Below are 6,318 nucleotides of genomic sequence, written 5' to 3'. Positions count from 1 at the left end.
GACAGACATCCTTCGTGACTTGCACAAATCAAATGAGAATCTTGTAAGGGATGACCTGCATTGAGTCTGGAAGTTCTCATTTGAACTCGAAAGTTGATCTTTGGCGAGAATGATTCGCTGATTTTTGTATATCACGTGGGAAATTGGATTGCGAACGTTTCATCGCCAATAGAGGTGACGTCATCAGTGCACTGTTAGACAGTGTAGTGAAACGTAGCGTAGAGTTGGCTAGTCCCGTGAATTGGGAAATTGGATTGCGAACGTTTCATCACCAATAGAGGTGACGTCATCAGTGCACTGTTAGACAGTGTAGTGAAACGTAGCGGTGGGTTAGGATAACAGAGTAACTAATGCAACCACCCGACCAAACAAGTAATCGCGATCAAAGGTTATCCCGGCTAGCAGGACGTATACTAACACACACGTAACACTACTCAACGCACAAACTTTAACCCCCACCGCTACGCCCTGGATATCTGAAAGTCCCTTAATAAAGCACTGATTATGTCACCTCGATTGGTAATCAAAGCGTTTGCTATGAAATTGCCCGGCTCAGTGAACAAGCCAACGACCACTGTGGCCTCTAGTGTCTCTCAAACCACCGCTACGCCCTGGATATCTGAAAGTCCCTTAATAAAGCACTGATTATGTCACCTCGATTGGTAATCAAAGCGTTTGCTATGAAATTGCCCGGCTCAGTGAACAAGCCAACGACCACTGTGAACTCTAGTCTCTCTGAAACCTCAGCTAAACGGAGACCGCCTTACCTGGACGATTTTATGGGGGTGAACTACTTGACTCCGTTGTGGATTTCAAGGTCTACCTGAGTCCGCCAGATGTTTCGGTTTGGCAGGGGTGATAGCGTTGCCCTCACCCAACTTTCTTATACCAACACAGGACTGTAAGCAAACTTACTTTCTCAGGCGTAGTTGCGGAGATGCTGGACGCCCTGTTATAGAGCAGATTGATGTTTAATATCTCACATGGGCATGTGGACTCTCGTTTGATATTTATTTGTAATCCTAGAGCCGTTATTCGTCTGGAACGATATTTGAGCTTTCTTCGGGCCTCTTACACGCTTCCTGAACCCAGTTCGTCCCCAAGCCAGGTCGCAATGTTTAGACAAAATCGGCGCACATTCTGATTGAAGAATTCATGTGGAGCCAATATTCCTTTCGTTTGCACCTTCTCACGGCGGTTCTTTCGCAAATATTTTAGCTAAATGCCAGTCAGGCCCGCTGTAAAGACGTATCCATTTGGACTACGGTTGGACCCGGTCAATTTTCCCGATCGGTTTCTTAGGAATTACCCCAGATCTCCAGATCTGGTCATCGAAACAATCGATAATGGCGGGAATTATTCCTAAGCCTAGACATGCTGGTAACCTGGATGAGGTTTGTCAGACTAACTTCCATGGTTTTATCGGTGATTCTATCCAACGTTCATTTATGGACACGGCGAACACAGAGACACCAACCGCCATGGTGGAGGAAATAGGGCGGCACAAGTAACCAATCAAACTCGAGAAAGTCATACCACAGCGCAATGCGAACAAAGGCCAGAGAGAACAAGCTACTAAAAATAGAAGGCTTTGGGATAACCAATCAGCACAAAGGAACGCAAACCACAACCAGCAACAAGGATCACAGACGGACCAATAGATTCACCAAATTCGTTACACTTCAAGTAGCCGATCACGCCAGGAGATATCAAATAGCCTTCGAAGACTATATAAACACACGCAGGCAAGGAAAAAGTACCCACCCAACTGCGCACTGATGATGTCTCCTCGTAGGGTGACGAAACTTTTGCAAGCCAAGTGCCAAGCTCGGCGAACAAAACAACAGCCACCTGAACAACAACCTATTGTTGAACGCTGTTGTTCTAGCAGTCCAATGAATTTCACCTTACGAGTTGGTACTTGCTGTAGCTGTTCTCTTTTACCAACACCCCTTCTTAATTCTCGACTTACATCGAAGTCAATCGGATGTATAAATGTCAAGGAATCCACGCGTTTTCTTTCCCAAATCTGCCTTGGACTGCACTTCTTACAGACCAGCAGTATGAGTACCCGAACCCGAGTACTCTGGATGCCGAAGAATTTCGGATAGAATTCATCCAGCCGTTGTCCAAAGCACTGTTTGCAGAGTCTTTTCATATTTTCATATTTCATACAGTTATAACATAAACAGAATTCTCGTATCAAATTGTCAACTAAGTCGATAGCGGACTCTGTCATTTTTGTATGTTCAGTTCTGTTCTAATGACATTTTACCAATCCAGTCAATACAGCTTTGTTTTGAACGGCATGACAGGTCGCAACTGTGGGGGTGCACATGATGATAGTTGACACAACCCCTCCCCTGATTTTGTTGCCAAACTGCCGGAGACAGTTTGGACAAGTGTCGGACGTTTCACCCCGCACGCTCAGAATTTCGAATATTCGGTTTGAATAGAATATGCTACCAACTGGTTGGTTAAATCTAGAAAGCCAAGTTCACTGGTTACTTAACTCAGTAGCTGTCTAGACCTCTCTGTTTGTAACAACATACTCACTGTATGTAGCCCTCTCGTCTTCATCAGAAGACCGTCTCTTGAACAATTTCCTTCGATTTTTCCGTAAACAGGGTATTGACAACGAGTTTTCTAGTTGGTCGAGTAAGGACCTCACCCCCTGTGGAAACGTGATTCATTGTCACCTTTGACTGAACGAAGGTTTCCTGAGCAGACCTTGTGTAGAAGGGACAACCATCTACTCTCGTTTGCTAAAGGGCACAGAGATACCATTGTTCGGACCACTGTAATGTGACCCAACATTTGAACATTAGATATGTTGAGTTGATCAGAAGGCATCACATTAAAACCAAAAACACGCCTCCCCCTAAGTGACGTCACTTTCGACTCAAACTCAAAATGATGCCACAGGTTATCCTCTTTGAATCCTAGCTTGTCAACAGCACCGGTAAAACGCTCCGTGCTTAGCAGAACTTTGCGCAATTTTTCTCCGAGCAGTTCATCTCATTTTAGCCCGTGAATTCTTGGTTTAGGACACATGAAACAGGCCATTGTTGAATTGAATTCGTGGATCTTTTCCAGATAAGCCCCGCCACAAATGTGCGAAAAGTTAAGGCCCGTCACTTTTGCCAGCTCCAATTTAACGTGCACACACAACTTTGACCTAATTTTGATGAAGACTATTCCTTATCCGCACCTAGGCTCACCTTGTGCAAAAAATTCCCCGTTCGGACGTAAAACCTCAAGTGAGATTTCTGACGCTTTCAACTCTTATTCATGACAAGGAAACGACAATACGTATTTTGCAAAGCCACGGAGTGATCCATCAGTAACGTTTATGCAACAATGGCCACCAAATGACACTTTCTACTCAATTGGAAAATGTTTGGGATCGATTGGGAAGTCATCGTTTCAGAGGGGTTTGGTAAACAATCGGTGGATTTATTGCTGGGCAACGTTTCGCTTTTGACACACTTGGCTTGGCGAAGCTTTTGTATCAAAAGCGAAACGTTGCCCAGCAATAAATCCACCGTTGGTTTACCAAACCCCTCTGAAACGACACTATCTACTTTTCTGACAGGTGGAGGTGTCAACAAGAAATCGGTCTTCAAAAGGGAACTTGGTTGGAGCGGTCTAGGATGGAGTTTAGGATAGTAATTCTATTCATTGCTGGTCAGAAAATTTGGCAAAAATCAAATTCCGCTCAGAGGAATTATCTATTAGCCACACGACCGCTGTTGACTGGAAGAACTTCCCTCGCGAAGTTTGCGCCTGGCAACTTTTTCAGACTCCAACCGTTAATCATACCGAAAACTTTGTGGATCCAACGACTGGTGCCATCGAATCTCTTTGGGACTTCTACAAGATGCAGAATAAACGCCAATGCGGCACACACCGATCTTTAGTGGGCAGCTACTTGCGTGGGTTCGTTTGGAGTCAAAGGTACCGAAAAACGGACCTTTTCATGCAAATTAATAATGACATGTCCCAATTTCACTCTCTTCAGTAAAAACTAAAAGTACAAATTTCATATCCTCTTTTTTCTAATCTATTCTGGGTGGCGGGGGTTAATTTTTCGGCGGGGCTTATCTGGAACAGATCCGAATTTGTTTCGTGCGAAACACTGTGCGGACATTTCAGTGGATAACCTTTCAGACTGCTCACATTTTGTTTCTTAATTGTCTCGCTCAAAATTGATTCGGCCCTGGATGACTCACTCATGACTCACATTAGCCAACCAAACGGCCCCCCCAGTTTTTAATCAGACACTGCGGTCCTGATCATGCATTCGGTAACCAATAGGAATGGAGCGATAAGCAACGCTACCACGAAATTCACATCAGGTTCCTTGAATCTTGGAGTCAAGCGGTTCACCTAATGAAGCAGCCCAAATCACACGGCATAACGTGGCAACGCATTACCAATGTGATGAGAGGTGTAGTCGTTCTCTAAAACGACCCGACAAAATAAGCAAAATGCAGTTTACTCAACGATCGGAAATCTGGGAATGCTTACCAGGCGGAGATTACAGGCTGTTGTGATTTTGTGTTAATCCAAACCTTGCGCGGCTTTGCATGCATCCAGGTGTGCTGCGATAATAACATTTTATCATGGTCACCTTAGTGGGTCATTGGTTGAATGAAGAAAAAAACAGGTTTTTCTCTCTCGGAAAAGGTCGAATCCGTGGCCTCACAAAAGTATGTGCTCAGTGTTCCTCTGCCCCCATTGGTCTACACAGGCATGCATTCAAAATCAGAAACGAAATGATAAAGGATGAACAACAATGAAGACAAATTTAGTTGGTTGGAATACCGTTGTTAGGTTGAAGAGGTTTGGTAACTTTCAGTTGAGATTTGTCCTGTGAAAAAGCTGAGAAGTATTGAACGACAGTTTCATCCAACGAAATTTCAGGCTATTGGGAAACCGTAAAATTCAGGCCGGTGGTTCGATCTTCAACCATTCGGTCACGAGCGGCCGAGTAGTAATGTGACAAGATCTCACCCAGATAACATACGGCATCACTCATGCTTCAATCACCGAATCCACGTCACGTGGTCGCGTGCCGATTGGCTTCTCGATTGATGACTTCTCAGATAGATGTTACCCCAGTGCCAAGCATAGATTGATGACAATAGGATGAGAATATTGGTCGGATGAGACGAACATGGTTACTGACTGCCGAATAACGGTTGTCGGTGTGGTGGCGTATACTACTTTGAAATATGCAAGTAACATATGCTTGCATACAAAATCACCCTAGTGACAGTTAGTCAGCAGATGATTGAGAGTTAGCGAAATACACTAGTTTGCAACCTATTTTGGTTTTGCGAAACCCAGCTGAATCTCCCGTTTGTGATGTTTCCAGGCAACTGAACGTGCTGCACCAGGCCGCCTCATATTTCCGTCGTTACGATATTCGTGATATCGCGATACACGTATACAGATATCGCGATGCACGTGTATTCGTAACGCACTACTCATAAGGCTGCTGAAACTTCTTTGACAATCCACGACCGGTTTCGCCCATCTTCGGGTTCATCCCGAGTTTCCGTCAACCCTAGGTTCTGCTTGGAACCGGTCGTAGGCTTTCGAAGAATTTTCACCTACCTTATGAGTGGTACGTTACGGATGATTGGAAGATTATTAGAATGGTTGAGTGTGTCTTCTTGGTACTTTCAAGTGTGCTCCCGATATCCGGGAAAGTTTAGGAATTCGCCTGAGAACAAGCAGTTTATCACTGACAGTGAGCGTTTTGCTCGCAACCGACGTTCTAAACGCGATAACGGTTTGTTTTCGGGTCCTTTCATCCGCTTCACTTAAAACTATGAGAGGGACAAACCTGACATAGTGTTTTTGTCAAACAATTCTTGCTGGAAACTTAGATGATGCCTATGCCATTTGGAGACGCATTTCTACCTCTTCTTTCCAACATAACCTGCCTCAAGGGTGTGAAGGCAAATCACCAACAGAGGACCATCTTATAAATTTGAATACTGATCGATACATGCACTTGCTTCGAGCGAATAGATCGATGATGAATACCAGACGCTAGTCAAAGATTTGACAATTGCAGTGCATGAACTAGTCACTCGGCACATGACAACTTTGGAAAATGTGGACATCCTGAGACAGCGTTTAAGATTCACACCACAGCGACTGGTGGCCGAGGCGGTGGAAATCGCCAAGCATCCCAGTGTTAATAGAATAGAGGGGGTAGAACTTGCAAACGTGTGGAGAGCCGTCTTAGATCAGCCGAGATGACAGGAGGCGGTGTGAAGTTATCGGCGAAATGGTCTGGGTCTA

This window comes from Opisthorchis viverrini (genome assembly GCF_000715545.1).
Source record: "Opisthorchis viverrini unplaced genomic scaffold opera_v5_275, whole genome shotgun sequence".
Classification (NCBI taxonomy): Eukaryota; Metazoa; Platyhelminthes; class Trematoda; order Opisthorchiida; family Opisthorchiidae; genus Opisthorchis; species Opisthorchis viverrini.
This window is presented reverse-complemented; position numbering follows the sequence as displayed.